The sequence below is a fragment of the Cricetulus griseus genome, chromosome 2 (assembly GCF_003668045.3).
Source record: "Cricetulus griseus strain 17A/GY chromosome 2, alternate assembly CriGri-PICRH-1.0, whole genome shotgun sequence".
Classification (NCBI taxonomy): domain Eukaryota; kingdom Metazoa; phylum Chordata; class Mammalia; order Rodentia; family Cricetidae; genus Cricetulus; species Cricetulus griseus.
The window spans coordinates 19,925,303-19,951,440 of NC_048595.1; the positions used below are offsets into that span (position 1 = coordinate 19,925,303).

Consider the following 26,138-nt stretch of genomic DNA (forward strand, 5'->3'; position numbering starts at 1 on the left):
AGGAGCCAGCAGTAGTTCAAGGCCATCCTCAGCTGCGTAGAGTTGGAGTCCCGCCTGTGGACTGTAGACAAAGCCCCTACCAAGAAAAAAAAGAAAAAGAAAAAAGAAAAACCAACTACCAAACAACAAACACCGCCCCCCCCCCCCAGGATGTGCTATGGAAAGAAGGGAGTGGGGGAGAGGAGAGGGAATGCCCGTGTTCGAGGTTAGTATCACCCACGGACAGGGGTGGGCAGCATGTGCCTAACAACACGTGAAGAGGGAGCACTTGCCACTGCTACCCCAGGGAGGCAGAGACAGGAGGATTGCTTGGACCAGGGTACGTCATCATGCCGGAATGGGGTTGGTCAAACACTTCAAAGTTAAACTGGGAAAGAATGGCTGGAAAGTAACCGATCCGGAAGATTAAAGGTGGAGGAAACCTATGATTTGGGTTAAAAGTAGCCTGCTTAGGAAATCTGCTGGCTAGTTCGGATTTTTCCCAGTTTCTTTTCTTTTTTTCTTTTTTCTTTTTTTTTTTTTTTTTTGAGACAGGCTTTGGAGGCTGTCCTGGAACTAGCTCTTGTAGACCAGGCTGGTCTCGAACTCACAGAGATCCGCCTGCCTCTGCCTTCCGAGTGCTGGGATTAAAGGCGTGTGCCACCAACGCCCGGCTTTTTTCCAGTTTCTTAGACTCCATTAAATTTTTTTTTTTCTTCTGTTGTTGTTGTCCGGAGACTTGAACCTGAGGTTTCCAGCACGCAAACAATTCATTTTACCACTGAGTTGTATTCTCTTGAGGGGTACCCGAGCCACCTGTGTGTGCAATGTGGTTGCACTGCTGGAAGTGTAGGGGACTAGAGTAACCTAACTGAAACTGAAGGTTGGGTCTCCGGACTTTATCTTGTGGAACCACAGAAGTCTATGCAACAAGGGTGTGGACCGATTACTCAGCCAGTCTCACACTGTGAACTTCCTGATGCCTTCAGCCTGCTCCTCCCCCACCCAATTCCCTTTCAGCTCAGACATAAATTACATCACAAGCACCGGTTGGGCGTGGTCAAATCCTCCAGTAAATCCTTGTATCCAGTAGGCCATAGGGGAGGATCTTAGATTGGAGGTCAGCCTTGGCTACATGGGAAGCTGGAGGCTAACCTGAGTTATACCGAGACTCCGTCTTGAGAAAGCAAATCAATCCAGCGTGGTGGCGAACGCCTGACTCATGATCCCAGCACTCAGGAGGCTGAGGCAGGAAGCATCAACGCAAGTTCGAGGCCAGCCTGAGCCACATAGTGAGTTTGAGGCCAGTCTGGGCTACAGAAGTGTAGCCTATCTCAAAAAAACAAACCAAAACAAAAAACCCCCAAGCCAGACCTCCCCACAAATACCCCACCAAACCAAACAAGCAAATGACTAGACCTGAGATGGTCACCTCCAAGGCCCATCCTCCCACCCCTTCCTCAGACTGTTTCAATCTTCTTTAGAGGCTCTTAGTAGCCACACCCATTAAAGGAGGGGTGGAGCCACCTTTCAACCCTTCCTTTACAAGATGGAGATCCCTAGGCTGGGAATAGCCAGTTGGAGCCTTTTGTAAAACCTTGCAAAGCCTTCTCTCCCCTTTGCTCACTAGCCCCTCCCACACCAGTGAGAAGAATCCAATCTATTGGTGGGGAAAAGGGACTCTGGCGCAGAAGAGGGGTCTTCAAGACCGAGCTAAGTTTTCGTGCCATCAAGAGAATTGTCGGCTTCTCTTCGACGGGGTCTTCACGGAGCCACAAGTATGTCCAGGTCAGCAGCCCGGGGAAGAAAAATGGAGCGGGTTTGTGGTGGGAGATGTGAGAAGAGGTGTACTTTTTCTTCTAGAAATAGTAGCAGAGTTCATTCCCCACTGAAAGCATTCTTCTGTGTCCGTCTCTCTTACCCCTATGTGGAAAAGCAAATGGCTAGCGTTATGGAGCAATGCGTTCTGCGCTTAACACTGTAGGTGTAGCTTTATTTTGCCCCCACAGCATCTCTGTCCTAGTACTCTTGTTTTAGTCATTCATGTATTTAGGTTAGTTTTGTTATGCTTTGTTTTGTTTTGGTTTTTCGAGACAGAGTTTCTCTTTGTAACTCTGGCTGCTCTGGAATTCACTCTGTAGACCAGGCTGGTCTTGAACTCAGAAATTCACTTGCCTCTGCCTCCCGAGTGCTGGAATTAAAGGTGAACACCACCGCCGCCTGGTTGACTGTTGTTTTGAGACCCCCCTCCCCCCCAGTCATGCGCCCTGCATCTTCCGGTATTACCTAAAGTAACCTTGAACTCCTGATTCTCCTGGATCCTCCCAAATCGTGGAATTCCTGGCCTCCTGTGAAGAGGTCCCATTTTGTGTGTGTGTGGTGTGATGCTTCGGATTGAACTCTGGGTTTGTGCTTTAGGAAAGTCATCCACCGTCTGAGGACCATCTCTTGCTCATGCATTTTGTTTTGTTGTTAGGGCTTTTTGTTTGTTTGTTTTTGGTGTGTGTGTTTTGTTGTCTTTGAGACAGGGTGATCTTTCTGTACTTTTGGATGGCCTCCTGCCTCTGCCTCCTGACTGTTGGGATTAAAAGCACATTTGGCCTGTTTTGTTGTTTGAGACTTGGTCTTACTAAGTAGCCCAGGCTGGCCTTACACACACAGGTTACACTTTCTCCTGCCTCCTGAGTGCCGGGATCAGATGTGGCTTTTTAACTCTTTTAAGTATTTGGATTTTTTGGGGGGGGGGAGGGGGTTCGAGACAGGGTTTCTCTGTGTAGCTTTGGAGCCTATCCTGGCACACTCTCTGGAGTCCAGGTTGGCCTGGAACTCAGAGATCCGCCTGCCTCTGCCTCCCGAGTGCTGGCATTAAAGGCGTGTGCCACCAATGCCCGGCTTTAAGAATTGGATTTTTAAACTGGCTATGTAACTACATGTCCAGAATCCCAGCATTCCTGAGTTGAGTCAGGAAGAAATCAAATTCAAGGCCAGGTCAGGCTAATATCTAGCCCCTGTATCTCTCTTAAAACATTTTATTTTATTTTACCTGTCAGTGTTTTATCTGAATCTGTCTTTGTATCAACCACTAGTATGCCTGATGCCAGTGGAGGCCAAAAGAGGGCATTGGGTCCCTTGGAACTGGAGTGTTGAGCTGCTGCGTGGGTTCTGGGAATCGAACTCGGGCTCTCTGGAAGAGCAGCCAATTTTCTTAATCACTGAGCAATCTTTGCAGCCAACATTGTCTTAATGCCCAAACTCAGAGTTTTGTTTTTGAGACAGGGTTTCTCTGTAGCCCTGGTTGTCTTAGAACTTGCTCTGTAGAGCAGGCTAGTCTCTAACCTCCGAACTCATAGATCTGCCTGTCTCCTCCCCAGAGCTAGTATTAAAGGCGTTCACCACCATGGCCTAGCTCTTCCTTTTTAGTGTTTTGAGATGGGGCTCCTCTGTGTAGCTTAGCATGTACTGGAAGTCTATCTGTAAACTCAGGCTGGCCTCAAACTCTGAGATCTGGTTATCTCTGCCTCTTGAGTGATGGGATTAAAGGCCTGCACCACCACTAGCTGGCTTTTTTTTTTTTTTTTTTTTTTTTGGTTTTTCGAGACAGGGTTTCTCTGTGGCTTTGGAGGCTGTCCTGGAACTAGCTCTTGTAGATCAGGCTGGTCTCGAACTCACAGAGATCCACCTACCTCTGCTTCCCGAGTGCTGGGATTAAAGGCGTGCGCCACCAATGCCCGGCTTAGCTGGCTCTTTTTTAAAGGCCAAAGTATGTTGTGTAGCCTTGGCTGGCCTAGGGTTCACTATATAGACTAGGCTGACCTTGAACTTGGTACCATCTCCCTGCCTCTGAGTCATCAGGGCTGCATTTACAAAACCATCCACCATACCTGGTTTTGAAAAATATTTAAGTTAATAATCAATGGATTTCAAAGGCCAGGGATAGAGTACTTGTATTACCTGTTATGGAAGGCCTTGGCTTAATTTGGGGGAAGGGGAGTTGTTGTCGATAACTTAGGCCTAAAGTTTGCTAGGCCTAGTAGCACAGGCCTTTAACCCCAGCTCAACAGGCAGAAGCACACGAGGTGATCTCTCTGAGTTCAAGGCCACCGGGTCCACATAAATTGTAGGCCATCTAGATGACCCTGGCTGAAAAAGGGCAGAGGGGCAGGAGAAGAGAGAGACTAGAAAGGAAGGAAAACCAGTTAGATACTATGATACCTGCTGTGTTGTCCTGCTGCGGCCACTTTTGATACTGTTTCCATATACATTTTAGACCCCCCAACCTCAGTGAAGGGAGTCACTGGAATTTAGGTAGAGGTTTCATAGAATTGTAAGCCATTTAGGCAATACAGCCATTTCCATTTTCGAGCTGCTGATCCTCGGGTGTGAGGTGGTCTTTTAATCTCTTGGTGTCTTTACTTCCAACAGTCTTAACCCATTTAGTGACATGTTGGCCCCAGTTTTGTTATTGCATTGAAGTATCTTCTAGTTCAAGTTTCCTCCAGGATTTTTGTCAAGATTGGAATGTGGAACTTCATTAAAAGTCTTTTCTGCAACTATGACAGGTTCCCAGGTAGCCCAGGATGACCTCTGCCCTGCCTCCCAACACCGTGATGCTGTCTTTAATCCCTCCCTCCCTGTCTTTGTTTTTTGAGATACATCTCATGTAGCCCAGGCAGGAATCAGACTTGCTGAGAATCCAAGATGACCTTGAACTTCTGATCCTCCCATCTGCTGACCTTTGACATCACACCTGGCTTTTTTGGTGCTGCTAGGCAAACTCTACCAACTGACCTACATTTCCAGAATCCCTTACCCTTAAAAAAAAAATTTTTTTTTGAGATGTGATCTCACTATGCAGCTGGAGTCTGACCAAGGTTGTCTTAAGTCCTAGCAATCCTCCTGCCTCAGCTTTTTATAGTGTAGGATTATAGGCATGCACTATTTATTTAGCATGCCTGGTTGTTTAGGGGATTTTTGGACAACTCACTTTCCATGTCATTTTTCTTAGTGAGTTTGACAAATGTATGGATTCTGCTTGTTCTTTGGGACTCCAGATGACCGGGCACAGTGATGTCACTTAATCTATGTGATATCATAGCTCTCCCCACCTTCCCACAAACTACAGTAACCACTTTGAGCTTGCCAGGACTAGCAGCAACAGTGTAACTTGACTTTGTTCTTTCTTTTTTTAGTTCTGGACTGTAACAGGAATGCCCCTTACTAGGGAGCAAGCAGACATAGGGTGGGTCAAAAGCCATCTATCAACTTAGTGAGACCTTGTCTCAAACTAAAATAGAAAAGAGGGCCTGGAGAGATGGCTGTTTTTCCAAAGGACCTGAGGTAAATTCCAGCACTTACATTGAGCAGCTCACAGCTGTAAGGATTCAGGCACTATTCTGGCTTGCCCCTGTCACCTGGCAGAATGCACTCAGGCAGTACCCTGGTCAGCATGCAGGTGCAAAGGACCCCTTTAAAAGAAAGACACTCCCCTCCCCTACACTTATGCTCCCTTTCCTGCTGTTCCCCTGGGGCAAACAGGACTTTTCCTGTTTCCCTCTTCTCTCCCGTCCTCTCTCTGTCTTCTGTGTCTTTATATCACCCCCCTTTTCCCTTTCTAATAAAACTAAGCTCTGTCTGCCTGGCTTGTTTGTCCCCTGCCTGTCACCCTCACCTTCGGTGGAATCCACCAAGGTTCTCTGTGTGCTTTGTCCTAACAACAGTTTCTAACTCCAGCTCCAGGAGATCTGGTGCCATCTTCCGACGTGGGCATTCACACAGATACTATTATATATGTTTTGTATCTTATTTGTTGTTTTGTTTTTGTTTTTCAAGACAGAGTTTTTCTGTGTAGCCCTGGTTGTAGGAACTCACTCTCTAGACCAGGCTGGCCTTGAACTCAGAGATCTGCCTGCCTCTGCCACCTAAGAGTTAGGATTAAAGGCGTGTGCCACCATTACCAGGCAGCCCTTTCAATTTTTTTTTTTTTTTTTTTTTTTTGGTTTTTCGAGATAGGGTTTCTCTGTGGCTTTGGAGTCTATCCTGGAACTAGCTCTTATAGACCATGCTGGTCTCGAACTCACAGAGATCCGCCTGCCTCTGCCTCCCGAGTGCTACAATTTTTTTTAAAGATTTTATTTATTTATTATGTATACATACAACATTCTGCTTTCATGTATATCTGCACACCAGAAGAGGGCACCAGATCTCATAATGGATGGTTGTGAGCCACCTTATGGTTGCTGGGAATTGAACTCAGGACCTCTGGAAGAGCAGTGGGTGCTCTTAACCTCTGAGCCATCTCTCCAGCCCCCCCTTTTTTTAAACTTATTAATTTTTATTTTATATGAGTGTTCTGCATCTATACCTGCACACCAGAAGAGGGAGTCGGATTTCATTAGAGATGGTGTGAGCCACCATATGGTTACTGGGAATAAACACAGGACCTCTGGAAGAGCACCCAGCGTTCTTAACTCCTGAACCATCTCTCCAGCCCTGTGCCCTTTCAATTCTTAAGCTATAGCTACAGCAGCAACTTCTGTGGCCATACAGTCTACGAAAACATATGGAAATTTTTGCTTGTCATCCAAGTCATGCATTTCCGGCCTCTGGCAGCCAGGAAAGAGATACCGGTTCATCTTAGTACAACAAACCGCCTCAAGGGCACCATGAAAAACACCCTTCCTGTTTCTGTTCAATCAGTGCTTACCACTTTCTGTTCAGTCACTTATTCCACCAGTCTAGCCTGCCTCCTAATTCTCCCAGATCTTCCCACATCCAACAATCCTCTGTCCCCTTTACCAAGTAACCTTCCTGTTTTGCCTGGGTCATTAGTCTCTCTGTCAGCTTTCCTGCCTTCAATCTGGTCCATGCTGTCCAGTGCCCCCATTGTGTAATCCAGGTGACTGGTCTGTGGCTCAAATAGCCTGAGACAAAGTCCATGTTGCTTTCTTTCCTTCTTTCTCTCTTACTTTCTTGTTTTTCAAGACAAGGTTTCTCTGTGGCTTTGGAGTCTGTCCTGGAACTAGCTCTTGTAGACCAGGCTGATCTCAAACTCACATAGATCTGCCTGCCTCTGTCTCCCGAGTGCTGGGATCAAAGGCGTGCACTGCCACCACCTTGCTTTTAGTGTGGCTTTCTAAGGCCCTTGCCATCTGGCCACAGCCTCATTTTTCAACTGATACCCTGCCTGGCCCAACTAGTTCCCCAAATGTGCTCATGGTATTTTCTTTGCCCGAAAACCTCGATTCTGCCAATCATTCTGGTCTTTGCATGGATATCACTTTCTCTAGGAAGCTGTTAGCTCTTCTGTTTAGCAAGAGGCTGGAGAGCTGGTTAAACTGGGCATGATGGCTCACACTTGGAACCCCAGTTTTTGAGAGGCTGAGCAAGGGATCACAAGGGCTGGGATACAGTTACTTCCAGGCCAGCTTGGGATACAGAGTGATCCTACCTAGAAGACAAAAGCAGAATGTGGCCTGTGGGGCAACCAGCAGGGCATATCCTGTGTCACTCTTAGGAACACAAGGCTGGGGAAGAGAACCCTGACCTCAAGCCTAGATCACATGTCACTGCTGGTTTACTCTGTATGGTAACAATGGAGTGGATGTCGATGGTGTAATCGCCCCCATTTTATTGATGAAACAGAGACTGAGGAGAAAAATGCCGCAAAGCTGCAGGTAGTGTGACTAGAGGTGACAGAGGGGCCATGAGCCCCAGTCAGCAGTGTCACTAGAAGTGATGGAGGAGGGGCATGAGCTTCCAGTCATCTTGATTCAGAAGAAGCTCACTTCTTTTCATTCCCTGGATTTTCTGGGTGGCTGCAGATGGGTCATTAGGAGCAAGAGGCATCAGAGGAAATAATTGAAACAGTGATACACACCCACAGGGGAATGGAAGAGGAGAAAATTGGACCAGGTGATCACTTGAGAGCCTTCCGGGTTGAGAGAACCCTCTGGTTCTATCCACTAACATTTTTAAATTTATTTTTAATCTTTACGTGTTTGGATATTTTGCATTTGTCTGTGCATCCCATGCACGCATCGCTCATGGAGTCCAGAAAAGGTCATTTGATCCTCTGGAATTGGGATTCCAGATAGCTGTGAGCAGCCATGTGGGTGCTGGAGTTAAACCAAGTTAAACCAGGTCCTCTGGAAGAGCGGGACTCTAACCACTGAGCCACCTCTCCAGCTCCAGCCATCTGCACTGCACTCCCTGTGTTGAAGCTGGCTGGGATCATATCTTTGTCAGCTGTGCTGGCTGGTTTTCTGTCAACTTGATAGGACCTAGAGTCACTTTGAAATAGGGAACCTCAGCTGAGAAAATGCCCCCACTAGACTGGCCTATGGGCAAACCTGTGGCAACGCTTCTTGATGATGGATATGCGAGGGCCCAGCGCACTGTGGGTGGTGCCACCCCTGGGCTGGTGATCCTGGGTGCTTTAAAAATGCAAGTTGAGCCAGCCATTAAGCAGCACCCCTCCAAGGCCTCTGCATCAGCTCCTGACTCCAGGTTCCTGCCTGGAGTTTTTGCACTGGCTTCCCTCAGGGGCTGAGTGTGACCTGAGAGGTGTAAGGTGAACCCTTTCCCCCCACAGTTGCTTTTTTTTTTTTTTTTCTTCCTCAAGGAGACAGGGTTTCTCAGTTGAACAGCCCTGGCTGTCCTGGAACTTGCTCTGTAGACCAGGCTGGCTTCAAACACACAGAGATCTGCCTGCCTCTCTCTCCCAAGTATTGGGATTAAAGGTGTGTGCCACCACCACCCAGCCTAGATAGAGATGGGTATTTTATCTTTATTGTGCAACCCAAGCCTCATAAAATTAGATAGCTCTCTCTGAAGTGTTTAGGATCCTGGAGTCAGGGACTTTGGAGATCTTTCTGAACTGTTCCCAAACTGTTAAGGGGGCTCATGACATTTGATACTTTCAGAAGAAAAGAAACCAAACTAGGAGCCTAGTAGAGGTGGCATCCACCAATCTGCAGGCCAGAGGACAGGAGACTTTTGAAATGGAAGTTAGGGCTCCACTCAGTGCTGCCACGAAGCCCTAGTTTTATGGATGCTAAAGGTGAGAGGTAATCGGTCAGGAAACACCCTGGAACATTTTCTAGAAGAGTCAGCAGTAAGGTGTTGCCCACATCTTGTGTGGGGGAAAGTAGGTCAGAGGGGTGCACCTCATGGCTTCCATCCTCCCAGACCAAAGGTTGTCCCGAAAGGAGATGCAGTGTTCATATTCAACCACTAGGTGGTACTGTGAAAGATGTGCACACCAATGACCCTATTAGAACCTCTGATTTAGAAAGGATTTCAGATTAAAAATTATAAACTCTGGTTTTTAGTTTTGTTTTTTTGGGAGGAGTTGTGGTTTGTTGGTCTTGATTCTTTTTCAAGACAGGGTTTCTCTGTGTAGCTTTGGAGGCTGTCCTGGAATTCGCTCAGTAGATCAGGCTGGCCTCAAACTCACCCAGATCTGGTCTTTTTTTTTTTTTTTTTTTTTTTTTGGATATGGTCTTGTTCTGTGGCTTTGGCCAGACTCAGACTCACAGCAATCTTTCTGCCTCGGTCTCCTAAGTGACAGAATTGCCAACATTATGCCGCCACACCTGGCTTAAAACTCCTTGTTTTCTAGAAGAAATGTGAGGTCTAGAGAGGCTATCCACAGCATTTACTTTTGTGATTGGACCAGTTCTAGAGACCCAGATTGTTTTCAGTTTGTGTATTTGCCCATCAGTGCCCATTAGACCACACCTACAAATCCTTTCCCATTCACTCATGGTGCAAGCTTATTGAAGTCACTGGCATCTTTCACAGCCTCAGTCTTTTGTTCATAGAATAAAGGGTTGGGCTATATATGTGAGTTGTTAAGAAGGTCAACACTAGCCACAAGTGGCTATCCTAATCCTAGTTAAAATTTGAAATTCAGTTTTTAGTCTCAGCACTCAAGAGGCAGAAGCAGGCAGATTTCTGAGCTCAAGGCCAGCCTGGCCTACAGAGTGAGTTCCAGGACAGCCAGAGCTGCAGAGACACTCTGTCTTGAAAAACAAACTAACTTCACAAAGTTGTTTTCTGGTCCCCAAAAGTGCACTGTGCCATGAACTCCCACCACACACACATACATACATTAATAATAATGATTTTTCTTTCTTTTTTTTATATATTTGAATTACAAACAAGATTGATTTACATGACGATCCCAGTTCCCTTCTCCCTCCCTTCCTCCTCTACCACCCCCCAACTAAAACCCTATCTGTCATATGTCCTTTCTTCTAATCTACACCTGACTCAAAATTTCTGCTTCCTCATGACCTCTGCATCCTTCCTTTTCCTCCCTTCTCACTCTCGTAGCTTCCTCCCCCCTCAATAATAATGATTTTTTCATTGATTTATGCAACTTTATTGAAGGAAAATAAATCAATTACTAGGAGAGCTATTAGTTGATCACTCATCCATTGACAACTCATAATAATGATTTTTTTAAAAGCTCACCAAGATGAGGCCTCGGAGACGGCTCATTTGTTAAAAAAAAAAAAAAAAATCACTGTGTACACTTGATGACCTAAGTTTGATCCCTAGAACCCACATACAAAGCCAAGTGGTGGTATTCATACTCTGAGATGGGAGACAGAGACAAAAGCTAGTAGGCCAACTTTCCTGGCTCTACCTCAAAACAAGGTAGAAGGAGAGAACTGATTCCCAAAAGGTTGTTCTCTGACCTCTCCATGTTCCCCCCATGAAATAGATGCATAATTAATTTTGAAAATCGAGACGGATAGCACTGAAGAATAGCATCTGATCTGACCACATGCATACATATACTAACACACACAAAGGAAAAATAGTTTTTGCAGAGGGGAGTGATGGGATACATCTGCAATCCCATCACTTGGAAGACCCAGACACAAGGATCAAGACCAGACTGTTTTACCAGAGACCCCATCCAGAAAGACAAAGTAAGTAGACAGGCATGGTGGCTGAGGGAGGAGGATTCTCACAAGTTTGAGGGTAGCTTGTGCTACGTACTGAGTTCTGGAACAGCCTGGCTTACATGGAAAGGCCCCATCTCACTCTAACCTGTATCCCCTAAAACAGATCAGTAAGGCAATGGAGAAGGACTTCAGGGCAGGCACAGAGAGCAGGTATGCTTCTCCCCCACACCAGCAGGCAGGCTGCAGTTCAGAGTCTGGGTCCCCACATAACAAAGGCCTTTAAGTGACTGACGTAACTATATTTACTAGGCCACAGTTTTCTGGGTTAGCTGAGGGGACTAGCAGAAAGGGTCTCAAACCTTTACTAATGGTAAACTAGATTTACTCTAAAAAGGCTTTGTAACCTGAAGGGTTTTTGTTAGCTGCTTGTTTTGTTTTTTTTTTTGAGGCAGCGTTTCTCTGTGTATTCCCTTCTGTCCTGGAACTCACTCTTGGAGATCCACCTGCTTTTGCCTTCAAATGGTGGGATTAAAGGTATGGGCCGACACTGGCTGACACTGAAATTCCTTTTTTTTTTTTTTTTGGTTTTCTGAGATAGTTTCACTGTTTAGCCCTGGCTGTCCTGGAACTCACTCTGTAGCCCAGGCTGGCCTTGAACCCACAGACATCTGCCTGCTTCTGCCTCCCAAGTGCAGGATTAAAGGTGTGTACCGCCGGGCAGAGGGAGGCAGAGGCAGGCAGAGGCAGGTGGATCTCTGTGAGTTCCAGGACAGCCTGGTCTACAGAGCAAGTGCCAGGATAGGCTCCAAAGCTACACAGAGAAACCCTGTCTCAAAAAAACCAACCAAAAAAAAAAAAAAAAAGGTGTGTACCACCATTGGCCTGCAACATGGAAATTCTTAAATTCTTATATGTTAGTAATTATCATGGCACAGGATACACACACACACACACACACACACACACACACACACACACACTTCTTCTTAATTGTTTTTTGGTGGTGCTGAGGATTGTGTTAGGCAAGTGCCATATTTCTGAGCAACATCTCAGACTCAGGTTATAGAACTTTAGTGTTAGGTGGATCTTGTGCCTAGGCCAAGGTGGATTTTTCTCTCTCATTTAATTGAAATAATTTTGTTGGTGAGTGAGATGACCTAAAGTGGGGGTCTTGTCACCAACCCTGACAACCTGAGTTTGATCCTCAAGGTCCACATGGTTGGAAGGAGAGAACTGACTCCAGCAAGCTGGACATGCACACGTGTACCCAAATGCATATACACAAATGTAATAAAATTTTTTGAAGAAATTGTAAAGTTTAATTAGAAACCATTTGAAACATTCAGTAAGTCTAGATAATAAAGAAAAGTTGAGAACTGGGGGTGGTGGCATAGACCTGTAGTCTTAGCATTTGGGAGGCAAAGGCAGGACATTGACATAAGTTCCAGGCCATCCTGGGCTACATGATGAGTTTCAGGGCACACAGACCCTGTCTCAAACAACAAAGCACACACACATGCTGAGGAAACTGCTCACTGGTAGAGAGCTTGCCTAACATGTTCTTTAAGTCCCCAGCATCAGAAGAATGACAGATAATAATTTAACCACAAGACGAAATATTTAATATCTTCCATTGTTAATCTCACTTAACTGCCTCTGATTTGTTAATTTATTTGTTTTTCTTCTTTTTTTGTTTTTTGTTTTGTCCTGAATCTCACTATGTTGACCTGGCTGGCCTCCAATTCACTGCTTTCTGAGTACAGGGATTAAAGGTGTGTGCTACCATGCCTGCCTATACATATTTGTTAAATTGCAGTTTCTTTCTTTTAGAAGATTTATTTAATTTCCTTTTATGTATATGAGTGTTTTGCATACATGCATGTCTGTGAACCACAGGCAGGCAGTGCCTGCAGAGGCCATTAGAGATCTTGGATCCCCCTAGAACTAAAGCTATAGATGGCTGGAGACATCATGTGGGTTCTGGGACTCTAACCTGGGTCACTGGGAAGACCACCTAGTAATTCTCAACTGCCAAGCCATAGCTTTGTGTTTATATTATATTTGATAGAGTCTCAAAAATTGTATCATCTTTAATGTATCCTCCCCCCCCCCCACCAGACAGGCTTTCTCTGTATTGCTTTGGAGGCTGTCCTGGAACTCAGTAAAACAGACTGGTCTCGAATTCACAGAGATCCGCCTGCCTCTGCCTCCCAAGTGCTGGGATTAAAGGTGTGCACCACCAATGCCTGGCCATCTTTAATGTATCATCTTCCAACGTCCACTTTTACTCATTGTTGCAATTTTGAGATACTTTGATGGCATGGAAATTATTTAGTATGTTGGATATTGCACTATGAAAAAGCCACCTGCATCTGCTGACTCTTGTACAGGATAATTGTGTTTTTGTGACTTTGTTTTGCTATTATAGTGGAGCAGGAAGGAGCATCCTTGCCTGTCTGTGTCTTCTTGTGCCCATGTGTAACGATACCTCTTTCCGCCAGCAGCCTGAGTTCTGCCGCCACTTTAGGGACTCAAAATAACACAGAGATTAATTTTAGTTACAGTGCTGCTGGCCAATGACTAGGATTTCCCATTTGCTAGCTCTGTCTTAAGTATCAACCATAACCATTAATCTATATATTTTATAAAGACATATCTTATTGAGGACGCTAACGGCATGGGTCCTCTCAGGGATCACATGGCTACTCTCGCTTTACTACATTTCCCAGAATCCTCCTTCTCTCCTTGTCCCGTCTATCTTGCTTCCTTATTGGCCAACAGCACTTTATTTATCAACCAATAAGACAACCATATAAACAGAAGGACCTCCCCCCCTTACCCATGTATAACAGTTCTGTGGTATTAGAATTGCTATGTTGTTGCTGGATGTGGTGGTGCACAACTTTAATCTCAGTGGTCAGGAGGCAGAGGCAGGCAGATCTTGGGGAGTTCAAGGCCAACCAGGTCTACATATGAATTTTCAGAACAATGAAGGCTACAAGTCTCAGAGAGAGAGAGAGAGAGAGAGAGAGAGAGAGAGAGAGAGAGAGAAAGAAAGAAATCGAGAAAGAATTGCTGATTGCTGGGTTGTAAATATGAGAATCTGAGTTCCGGTTGACCACTGTTGCTTTTACTCAGGATTCTAATCAGATGAAAATGATGGTGTGGTGACTGCCACTGCAGAGTCAGCCATCAATCTGATATTGGGGGAGAAAAAAGCACCTATTATTTGAATGTCTTTGTTCCAAAAAAAAAAAAAAAAACAAATGAGAGATTATTGGAATTTGTCCTTTTGTTATCTCCCTAATTGGGTCTAGGGTTTCTTGGAGACATAACTTTACTGTGTTCTGAACTTGAATACTACCTGTGATGGAAAGCTTAAGGGCTCCCAAAACTCACCCAGCTCTGCTGGCTTAGAAGTCTCTTTCTTCCACTAATCTGAATTCACTTATAGCTAGAAGGTATGTCTGATTTTGAACTGAATTTTTCTCTGTGGTACTGAGTCTCAAAGCTCAGGTCTTGTACATTAGGCAAGTGATTTGCCACTCAGCTGTATTCTACCTGGCTGTTCACTCCCCCCCACACACCTCACACTCTCTTTTCCTGTGTAAATGAATGACTTAGTTAGGGTTTCTTTCTATTTTATTTTATTTTATTTTATTTTGTTTAAGGTTTAATAAGGTTTCTCTGTGTAGCTTTGGAGCCTGTCCTGGAACTCACTCTGTAGACCAGGCTGACCTTGAATTTATGTAGCTGTCTCTGCCTCTGCCTCTGAGTGCTGGGACTAAAGGTGTGTGTCACCACCGCCTGGCTTTTAGGGTTTCTGTTGCTGTGCTAAAACACCACGATCAAAAACAACTTAGGGAGAAAATTATACTTGACTCTTTCACAGATCATGGAGGGAAGTCAGGGCAGGAACTCAAGGCAGAAACTGAAGCAGAGACTAGAGGAGTTCTTACTGGCTTACTCCTCATGGCTTGCTCAGCCTGTATTCCTATACAACTCAGGACCACCTGCCCATGTGTGTAGGCTGTCTTTTCTGTGTTCTAGCAGCCACCTCTGTCCTGCCAGCCTGCTCCCAAATAGCAACACAATGACTGTATATTAGTTATAAACGCTCAGCTGATACCTCAGGCTTGTTTCTAACTGGCTTTTACAATTACGCTCCACCACACGGCAGTGTCTTTTTCCGCACACCGTGTTCATCTCCTGCCTCCTCTGCATCTCACTGGTGACTCCTCATGACTCTGCCCTTCTTTTCAGCATCCTCTCAGTTTGGCTGTCCAGCCTAACCTCTTCCTGCCTAACCATTGGCCAGTCAGCCTTTTATTGAACCAATCAGAAAGTGCCTTGGCAAAGAGACATCTTCACAGTGTACAAAATGATTATTCCATAGCACATGAGAGGCACTACCCACCATGGACTGGGTTCCTCCTGGGCCCAATTGTTAATCAAGAAAATGTCCCACAGACAGACTTGCCCATAGGCCAGTCTGGTGGGAGTATTTTCTCAGTTGAGGTTCCTCTTCCCCAGTGACTCTGGCTTATGGGAAGCTGACAAAATACTAGCCAGCACAGAATAAGAGTAATATGTATCCTTTCTAACATTAGTCTAATAAGTTAGTGTGTGTATGCAGATGTGTATACATACAGATACATATATGTGAACTATATATGGAGACAGCATGTGACCAAGCATGAGGGCTCCAGTGAATACCAGCCAGAAAATAAGTAGTGGTTACTGTGGTTATTATTACTTCCAGTCATCCATTCCTAAGCATCAAACAAATATATCCTGTCACAGAAATACAATCCACCCCTCTTCCTTTTCAATTCTGTGACCTTGTCACCTAGAACAAGCCCCTATTAAAATAAAGGGGATTATTAGTGGATTAGAATTATCTAGGTTTTGATGTCAAACTGTGCCACTTCTTAGCCATGTGATTGAGGGAGTGTTGTTTAATCCACTGGAAACACTTATTTCTCTTGGGAGCTGGAGGATAAATATTAGCTACATTGTAGCTTTACTGACCCAGTCAGGAAAGAAATCAGTTTGAACTAATTCACACAAGTGATTTGAACAGAAACCGGCAAAAAGGACACTCACGGAATGGTAAACATGTAACCAACACGCTAAATGTTTGCATCTAGTTATTGATGGTGATCTCTGCTTGGCTTCAATCCCTGTTTTCTTATCAACTATGTGGCCCTGGGCTAGAAGCCTTTAGCCTCTTTATGCTTCTTTCCTCTTTTGTAAAACATATAAACAGCTGTACCTGTCTACATATGCTCAGTACAGTGAAAACACAAGTGTTATTAATCGGACATTGACATACCATGTGTCACCCCAGATGACGTTTCCTTTTCTCAGAAGGTAATGACAATGATTTTGAGTTGAAGTTTCTGGTCTCTGTGCCTTAAGTTATCCTTAGTGCCTACTGTGTCACCTTGGGAACTTCTTAAGACAGGAGGGTGTCTCTGCTCTGACCTGGAACTCCTCAAAGCTTGAAAGTCAGAACAGCAGTGACTAGTATAAGATGGACCTTGTCGGCCTTCAATCTGGGTTCCAAGAGTGTGTGGCTGATTACTCCAGGCCACACAGCATAGGAACGATTCTCTTTTATAATCTTCCTTCCCGCTCCGGAAAAATTCCAGCATGGAATGTGCTGCTTCAGCACCCCCCTGAGCGGGAAGGAGTAGGCTGAGGCACTGGGAGGACTCTGGGTCGTCGCCTAAGGTGTCCCCTAATTTACAGGATCAAAGGCAGTTTTGACGAGCCCTTAGCGAGGCTGTGTTGGACTCTGGGTGAGCATATGGTATTAGGTCCCAGAAAAGGTGTGAGAGAGCATTTTATCCCGCCGTGGGATGGGAGATGCGTTCAGGTAACTAATGGTAACCGGGTAACCGGGCGGGGCAAGCTCACGCTGCGGGAGCTCCACGATGGCGAGAAACTACGATTCCCATGATACTCCAGGCCTGAGTCCGGCTTTCCCGCCCGCCCCCCTGGCTGCCGTTCCCGCGAGCGGTGAAGCCGATTGGCCCCGGCGGAGCGGGGGGTTCCCCCGCTAGCAGGTTAGTGGGCGCCACCGGCAGCAGACGTTGACCGGGCGCGCGATGGGGGGGCAGGGAGGACTGGGGCCCGCGCTCACTATTCTGGAAACTGCCGGGCGCCATCGCCGTAGCGTAGCCGTCGACCGTGGGGCGCGGGGCGGGCGCGGAGACTGCGTGGCGCAGGCGCAGTGCGGAGCTTCTCCTGGGTCCCCAGACAGCTGGAGGAGATAAACAGAGGAGGAGGAGGGAGGGGAGTGCGTGTGTGAGTGCGCGCGAGGGAGTGTGAGTGAGTGTGTGTGAGCGCGGGTGTGAGGCGGTGCGCAGGGGCGGGCGGAGGCGCTGTCCGGCCCCGGCCAAGCGCCGGGCGGGGAGCATGGGAAGAGGCTAGAGCTGCCCGGGTCCCCAGCCCCCTTCCCGGGATCCGCGCCCCTGCTCCCGGGAGAGGGGCCGGGCCCCCCGGATCGACATGGGCTCCTGAAGTTGCTCCGCGGCTGGTCCCGGGAAGAGACCTGACAGGTACGGGTCGCCGCCGCCGCCGCCGCCCCATCCCCGCTGCAGGCGGCGAGTCGGGGCCGGGCTCCAGCAGCCCCAGCACCAGGGCCCCCCGCTCTGGGCCGGCTCCCGTGCTGGGGGCCTGAGCCCGACCGTCTCGGGACTTCGGGGTGTCCCGAGAAGGGGGCAGGCCTCAGCGGCGAGGAAGGGCAGAGTGGGCCGGGGGCGGGAGGCTGGCAGAGGGGAGGCTGGGAGGTAGGGAGAAGGCTATAGGGGTCCTGGAGGCTCCACCGGGCAGAGGTGGAAGTCGTCCTATCACGGGACTTTTATTTATTTATTTTTTGCGGAGTTTTTGACATCTGATCTGGCGCCGATCGCACTCAGGAAGAAAGGGGCAGGTGGAAGTTTCAAGAGGTCAATGACCTGACCTGCTCTTTCCGAGTCTCTGTCTCTCCCTCTCGGTTTGCCCCTTTCCTCTCCCTCCTCCTTCCCCCTCTCCCTCGTGTGTGTGTGTGTGTGTGTGTGTGTGTGTGTGTGTGTGTGTGTGTGTGTGTGTGTGTGTGTGTGTGTGTATTCAGGCTTCTGGCAGCCTCAGATGCCTTCAGTGGCTCATCCTGGCACCAAACTGAACTTTGCCAAGGTGTTTGCATCATCCACTGTAGCGCCCAGTACAAAAGGTCTCTGTTTGGGAGTGGGCTATTAGTACCGGCTTCAAAGGCAAAATAAGAAGTGTAGAGATAAACTGCAAATCAGCAGGATTCCTTTCTGAAAAGCTTTAGTGGAGCCCCTCCCCCCTTCCTCCCTCCCCCCTCCCCCGATGGGTGGTGGGAGTTACTTGGTGACTTCTGGTTTGCTCTCCACTGCATTACCACGACTTCTAGAAAACAGGTTTGAGGGGTTACGGACTCGTCTTAGCAGCTGAATGTATTTCTCCTGAAGGTCTTTGATTTTCTTAAATCTCTTGAGGTGTACTGTATTGAGCAACTTGAAAGTTTCGTTTTCAAGTTTGAGTTTAGAAGCTCAGTACAGTGGCTGTAGCTTTTCCATTCCTTCCAAGGAGGGGGTGGATGATTGGGATAAAGTGTCAGATAAGTGTTCTTTTTTTGTGTATGTTTTAAAACAAGGTCTCATGTAGCCCAGACTGGCCTTGAAGTCATCATATAGTTCATGCTAGCTAGCTTTAAACTCTTTAATCTTATGCCTCCATCTTCCAAGTACTGGGATTATAGTGGTATAATGTCATTACACCTGGCCCAAGTGTTCCTTTTCAAACAAAGCCTGCCAGATCTCTGTGAGTTTGAGGCCAGCCTGATCTACATAGTTTCAGACCAACCAGGGATACATGGTGAGACCCATTCTCAAACAAAACAAAATCTGAGTATCAATCAATCAATCAATCAACCAAGCCTAAAACAGTTTGAGAAGAAAATGCTTCTGGGTTATCTTTTAAGGTAGGGATGTTTATATTATCTCTACCCAGGGCACAGGTGTTCTCACTGGTCTCCATTTAAGTTGTGAGTCAATCTGTACTCATTCGGTGAATGAATGAACCCCTTTGGACTATTTCTAGTTTGAGTTCTAGATTATTTTTTCTTGTAAGACTTGTATTTTTAAGAATTAAATTTTTAGGCCAGGCAGTGGTGGCACATGCCTTTAATCTCAGCACTTGGTAGGCAGAGGCAGGTAGATCTTAGTAAGTTTGAGGCGAGCCTGGTCTACAAAGTGAGTTCCAGGACAGAGGACAGTCAGGACTGTTACACAGAGAAACCCTGTCTTGAAAAACCATTAAAAGAAAAAAAAAAATTTTTTTTTTTTTTTTTTTTTGCTGTTGAGTGTAATACCGTAATACCCAAGGTTTTTTGTTTTTTTTTTTTTTTAAGATTTATTTTTACATGAATGAGTCTTTTGCTTGCATGTGTGTGTGTGTTGTGTGTATGTATGTATGTATGTATGTATGTATGTATGTATGTGTCCCACATGTGTGTGGTACCCTGGGAGCCCAGAAGAGAGTGATGGATTTCCTGGAACTGGAGCTACAGGTGGTTGTGAGTCATCATGTGGGTGCTGGGAATTGAACCCCAGTCCTCTGCAAGAGCTGCCAGTGCTACCAGAGAGTTACTAGCTGGACTGAATCTGAGGCTGAAGAGTTGATTTCTTCATTGTTAAGTTGTATTTCATTTTTCTCTTCTCTTTTGAGACAGGCTTTTGCTGTGTAGCCCAGGCTTGCCTCCTGCCTCCGTCTCCTGAGTGCTGGGATTGTAAGTGTGAGCCCTCATGTCTGGCATAAATGGTTAGGTTTCTTTTCTTTTAGTCTAGTGAAGAATGTTTTTAATATAGATTTTAAGCATGAGCACTAAGAGAAGGAAAGAGGTGCTTAGGAAAGATGTCTCAGAGCAGCTTCTGAGAAGAAGTTGCCTCTTTAATATTCTTATGTTTTGGTTTGGTTTTGGCAGCACCGGGATTAAACCCAGGGCCTTGAGCATGCTAGGCAAGTCCTCTGTACCACACAGCTGTATCACTAGTCCTTTTTTAAAAAAAACTTTGTAAAAAATGTATTACTGCTCTGAGAGAGTGTTGTGTGTGCACACACATGTGTGTGATGCATGCTTGTACACATCACTGCTTCTGTATCCCGTGACTTGTGTGAAGTCTAGTGATCAATTCTCCACTTCACTGTGGGTTCCTGGGATTGAACTTAGTTTGTCAGGCTTGCATAGAAAGCACTTTTGCTCACTGAGCCGCTGGCCCTTTAGAAATTTCTGAGATAGGCACTTCATAAGTTGCTGAATTTACCAGTCCATGCAGGCCTTGAACCTGTGCTATTCCAGCCTCCTAAGCAACACTGGAGTCATAGGCCTGCTTCATCAGGCCCAACAAGTTGTTGTAGTTCATTGGTACACCAGAGACAACCCTTTCTGTCATAGTTTGGATTAAACCGCCTGTAGGTCTGGATCCTTTCCTTGTTTTGTCTCTTTGGGGACCCTTACTTTCAAGTTACATCTTATAAAGGGAATACTGGGGTTAATTTGGCACAATGATTGAACCAACAACCTTTATTTATGCTTGGGCTTCCTTCCCTGATAGTCACCAAGGGAAAGAGGGAATGTATGACATACTGATCACAATTGCAGTGTTAACAATATTTGGCCAGTTTTAGAGTTGTCACAAGTGGCATTTTCCCCCTTTTAAATAGGAAAGCCTTATTTTGGCTTTTGGTTTCTGGGTGTTCAGTCCATGGCTGCTTGGCTGACTCCGTGGTGGCATGAGTAAGTGCCAAGGTTTTTACCTCAGGGGAAAAAGAAAACAGAGCAAAAGGAGAGAAATAGGATGAGGGGTGGCATTCAAGCTGCATGCTCTCTTTCCTTCAGTTATGCCACACCCACTAAAGTTTCATCAACCTCCCAAAATAGTGCCACCAGCTGGGGAGGAAGCATTGGATACATGAGCCTGTGGGGGCTATTTTCTTATTCATAACATTTAACCCCTGACCCCCACAGACTCTTTGCATTTTGTAATGCAAAATGCATTTAGTTCTAGTCCATCTGGAAGAATTCTCCAAATCTCAACGTGGTTCAAAAGTCCAGAGTTGTACCAGTGAAGAAGTAGCTTAGTTGGTGAAGGTGCTTGTCTAGCAAGCCTGGCAACCTGAGCTCAGTCCTCAGATCTCAGAGTGGAAGGAGATCTTCCACAAGTTGCCCTATGATCTCCACATATGCTCACACTCACGACTCTTAAGTGTGAGCCCTTAATGGGAAGAAGCAGAGCAGCTGGCGACTGTTTAGTTGGAAAGAATTCCGTATGGACACATTGAGCATCCTCAGGACCTTGAAGGACATGACAACTGAAGAGCTTCACGGTAGCCCATACTGTGAAACTCGCTATAGCTCAAGTACCCTAGAACTCAAGGCTATCTTCCTGCCTTAGTCTCTTCAGGGCCAGAATTACAGGTACATACTACCACTCCCAGCATTGACATATTTAGTTGCTTTTATTTTTCTCTTTTAAAATCACTCGTTTCTATTTTATGTGCATTGATGTTTTGCTACATGTATGTGTGAGGGTGCCAGATCACATGGAACTGGAATTATAGACAGTCATGAGCTTTCATGTGGGTGCTGGGAATTGAACCCAGGTCCTCTGGAAGAACATCCAATGCTCTTAAACCACTGAGCCACTCTCCAGCCCAAAATAGAAAATTTGTGCTACATGTAAGTTCTGACTCTCCGAGACCGCCCTGGACAACGTGTTATATGTGATGCTTGGCTTTTCTTTGGGCCAGTGGGTTAATGTCTAACCCTGCTTCATTCTTTTTGTTTTTTGTTTGGTTTGTCGAGACAGGGTTTCTCTGTGGCTTTGGAGGCTGTCCTGGAACTAGCTCTTGTAGACCAGGATGGTCTCTTGAACTCACAGAGATCCCCCTGCCTCTGTCTCCTGAGTGCTGGGATTAAAGGCGTGCGCCACCAACGCCCGGCTCTTCTTTCATTCTTACCTTTACAGGGTATCCGTTCCATCTTTGGTCTGCTGTATGGGTGGCTAGACTCTAGTGAACTGGTGAACTATGTTTTCTTAGCTGTCATGTCTTAAGAAACCCAGATCCTGATGGTAACCACCAGAAACCAGTACCTTGTTGTTACAAGTAATTCTGATTAACCTACTTTGACAGATACACACTAATGGGTTATATCTTAAAAAATGACTGACATGTATCAATGAACTTGGTTCTAGTTAGTATTCTTTTTTTAGATCAGGCTGGCTTCAAACTCACAGATCTACCTGCCTCTGCCTCCTGAGTGCTGGTTTTAAAGGCGTGCACCACTACTGGGCTAACTATTTTTATCTGCTTTAATCCTCAGGGTTGTCTTTGTGAGGTGAGAATTATTTTGCCTTACTATGCACATGAAGTCACAGATTTGGAGACTTAGGAAACTTGCTTAAGGTTTTTTTATGAGTTTGAGGACAGCCTGTTCTAGAGTGAGTTATAGGACATCTAAGGCTATACAGAGGAATCCTGTCTCAAAAACACAAGCAAAAAATCCAAAAGAAAGAAAGGAGAGAGAGAGACAGAGAGACAGAGAGGAGAGAGGAGAGAGAGGAGGATAGAGACACACACAGAGAGAGAAAAAGAGAGAGAGAGAGAGAGAGAGAGAGAGAGAGAGAGAGAGAGAGAGAGAGAGAGGAGAAAGGAGAAAGGAAAGAGACTGGTTAAATTCACACAGCTAGTTAAGTAGTTAAGAGGAGAACCTGGAGTGCTCTGTGGTACTGGGTGTCCTGGACCACAGTCAAGGAGGAAGAGTTGCAAAGTAAGGCTGAGAGGATGGGAACATGGTACTTGTCTTCAGATGGCTACTGGAGAGGGAACTGGCTTTTTTCAGCATTCTAGATTAAAGGACAAATCTCTGAGGGTTGGCTTTGGTTTGATAGAAAATTTAGCTTTTATTTATTTTTTATGCCAAGAGGGTAGGGGAAGGACAGAATGGGACAGAGTCTCCTGTATCCCAGGCTGGCCTTGAACTTCTGATCCTCCTTACCTCTACCTTTGGAATGCCTTATTATTGGCATGTGTCACCATAGTTGATTCTATTTGGTGCTAGGGATCAAACCCATAGCCTTCAAGATAGGCAAGCACTGTGCCAAGTAAACCGTGTCTCCAGGCCCCTACCCACCCTAGCTGGTCTGTCTAGGTGGGCTAGGCCGGCCTTGAACTCATGGGCAAGACTTGCCTCTGCCTCTGTCTCTGCCTCCTTGGTCCTGGAAGTACAAGCATGTGCTTGGTAGAAAACTTAGCTTTCTAAAAATCAAATATGCTGCCTTATAAGCAGGAGCTTTGTTTTTTGAGATGGGCTCAAAGGTGCCTTTCACCATGAACTTACGATCCTCCTGTTTTAGCTTTCAGGTACTCAGAGATCCACCTACCTGACTCTGCTTCCCTAAGCTGGGATTAAAGGCAAGAGCCACCACGCTAGGCTTGCCACTCAAGTATGTAATAGAGGGTTCAAACTTAAGTAATTGGACTAGAAAGTCTTTGGTATTTTAAACTGTTTTCCTGTAAAACTACCCAACTGCTTTCCTTTTAATCTGTAAAAAGCTGGTATCTATTGATTCTCTGCTTTATACTGGACACTTGCTAGACACTTTTTCTCAAATATCTCATTTAATCCCTACTGGAACTTCTCCCCCAAAAGGTAGACAATGATCATGATTCCTCCCTGAAGAAACAGGCTCCACAAATGCTAGACGCTACACTGCCAGGAGGGGTGGGGCTGTTCTGAGCTCACGTTTGCCTCGTATTAGTTAGGTGACATGAGTCCTCTCTGAGCTACAGACGCATGTGCTAGCCTCTGAAAAGAGCTGATGAGGTCCCTGCTTTTTGAGAGGGTTGATGGGGACCAAACGACAGTATGCGCTATTCACTGGGCCTCCTTGGTTTTCCTCAGGGTGAATTCCAGCCTGAATGGAGGCACCCACAAGCCCCGGGCTGATTCTTTGTACTCTTCATAATAGTTTCAGACTCAAAGCTTCGTAGCATTAGTGAGCAGTACCTGAAACCTAGAAAGGATGCAACCAGTAGGTCAGAGTGTAAGAGGGCCTGCTTTCCAGGAAGTTGTCAGCCAAGCCTGGTGGCACAGCCTCCTGTCCCTGCTGTTTGAGAGTCTGATCTGAGAGGATTGAAAATTTAAGGCCTGCTGGGCTCTACAGTGAGGTCAAAGCAAGCCTGGGCAGCCTGGTGCTTTCAAAATAAAACATTGAAAAAGGGATAGGGGCCAGGTGGTGATGGTACACACTTGGGAGGCAGAGACAGGCGGATCTCTATGAGTTCAAGGGCAGCCTGGTTTATAGAGAAAGTGCCAGGATAGGCTCCAAAGGTACACAGAAACCCTGCCTTGAAAAACCAAAACGGGGGGAGAAGGAGAAGAAGGAAAGAAAAAGAAAGGAAGGAAGAAAGGAAAGGGCTGGGGATGTAGCTCGGTGGTAGAGCACCTGAAGCAGGTCTTGGCCAGGCCTTGGTATTCTGGTATTGCTAAAGGAAGGAGAAGAAAGGTAGAAAATTTCCAGACATTCTTAAGAGTGAGGGGTCAAGGTTTGCTGTTTATGTTCTTATATTAAATACCTTCTTTTAGGATAAACAAGCTCACAACTGCTAGAGCTGTGCCAGAGCTGGATGCCAAGAATAATGACCCTTAATCCTCCCTGTAGCCATCAAGGGAGGGATTAGCCCCATTTTTCTTGGAGTGGGGGTGGGGAACAGACTAGGACCTTGGCCAGGGAGTTACCTAGTGACTCTCTGGCAGTGTTAGGACCAGAACCTGGTAAACTTTTATTTACAACCCCACGTTGTATTTTCTATCTTCAAGCAGAATACAACTGCTTGTTCTTGAACTTTCAGGGAATCCTTTTCAGAGTGGGAGCCAGGCTGTTAGGAAGCTTCTTCAGTCCAAGCCTTTGTGCATGGGTGCTGGCGGCTCTCCTGGTTCCCTCTTGAGTCACACTTATGGATGTAGCAAAAGTGTAAAGGAGTATTTCCGAGACCATCACCTCACTTTCCTTTGACCTTTCTGGAGACTGGAGATAGAGAGTGGAACTTCAGGGACCTCCTTGCAGGAGGTAGGAGTTGTGGCAGGATTTGGAAAGGCACAAATTAAGATGAAATCCAAGACAGGGTGCTCATGAACCTTGTGTGAGAGAGGACAGCATTATCAGAGCATGCTCTGTTTCCCCTTTGCTGTCTTCTACTGCCCTGTGGTATGGGCCCAACAGAAGGCAGACTGGCTGACTATGAAAAGCAAAGTCCTGAAGACCCAGGGAAAATGTCCACACAGCTCAGATGGCATTATAAAGCCCATTCAGGCAGAGGAGATGTCAAGGTGAGTTCTTGCTAAATGTTTCCCAGACGGTGAAGCATTTCTTTGGATAGACTTGCACAGAAAAAGCTGCTGTCAGTCTCCCATGGGACTCAGGAGACTCAGGTGTGTCCAGAGATGCTCTTTGCTGATAGGACTAGTCTACAAGCCCCTTTTTACAAAACTGTCGTTGTATTAATTATCCATGACCCCAAAGTGGCGTGCTTTCGGATACTCACCCCCTTCTATATAACCTAATGAGTCCTCAAAACCACAGTCTTGCTGCCTCCACTTCCTAGATGTGGGGGCTATGGATCTGTACCTTTTTAAAATTTTTATTTATTTATTATGTATACAACATTCTACTTATATATATCTGCACACCAGAAGAGGGCACCATATCTCATTACGGATGGTTGTGAGCCACCATGTGGTTGCTGGGAATTGAACTCAGGACCTCTGGAAGAGCAGTTGGTGCTCTTAACCTCTGAGCCATCTCTCCAGTCCCGCATTTTCTTTTTGGAGGCAGCATTTCACTGAGTAACCTAGGACAGCCTCAAACTAATGACCCTCCCGCCTCTGCCCTTCTAAGTGCTGGGGGAACAAGTGTGTGCTGATACTTAAGGCCTGAAGTAGCACTCTTCAAATTTATGTTTTTTTTTTTTTTTTTTTTAATTTATTAGTTCAAGTTAGGGAACAAGCTTGTTTCACATGTAAGTCCCTTCTCCCTCTCCCTCCCCTCACCCCATCCCTCCTCCCCCACCCCAACCTACCCCCTTCCCCATCCACCCACCACTCCCCAGGCAGGGTAGGGCCCTCAGGGTAGGGGGTTCTGCGGAGTCCACCAAATCTTCCTGTGCTGG

The 26,138-nt window shown here is 46.2% G+C and overlaps 1 protein-coding gene across 5 annotated transcripts in view; it reads left to right on the plus strand.

The window, feature by feature from the left end:
• The first annotated feature begins 1,086 nt into the window (after positions 1-1,086).
• Wdtc1 (WD and tetratricopeptide repeats 1) overlaps positions 1,087-26,138 on the plus strand; it is a 61,752-nt gene continuing 36,700 nt past the window's right edge. The window contains exons 1-2 of one of the 5 annotated variants that reach the window (XM_027399568.2): positions 1,087-1,271; positions 1,610-1,767. The gene's annotated coding sequence lies outside the window, so the exon portion shown is untranslated. Of the gene's footprint in view, positions 1,272-1,349; positions 1,768-16,945; positions 16,967-17,079; positions 17,462-23,323; positions 23,414-26,138 lie in introns of those variants that run through there. The other 4 variants (XM_027399569.2, XM_027399567.2, XM_027399570.1 and 1 more) reach the window with 4 other exon arrangements.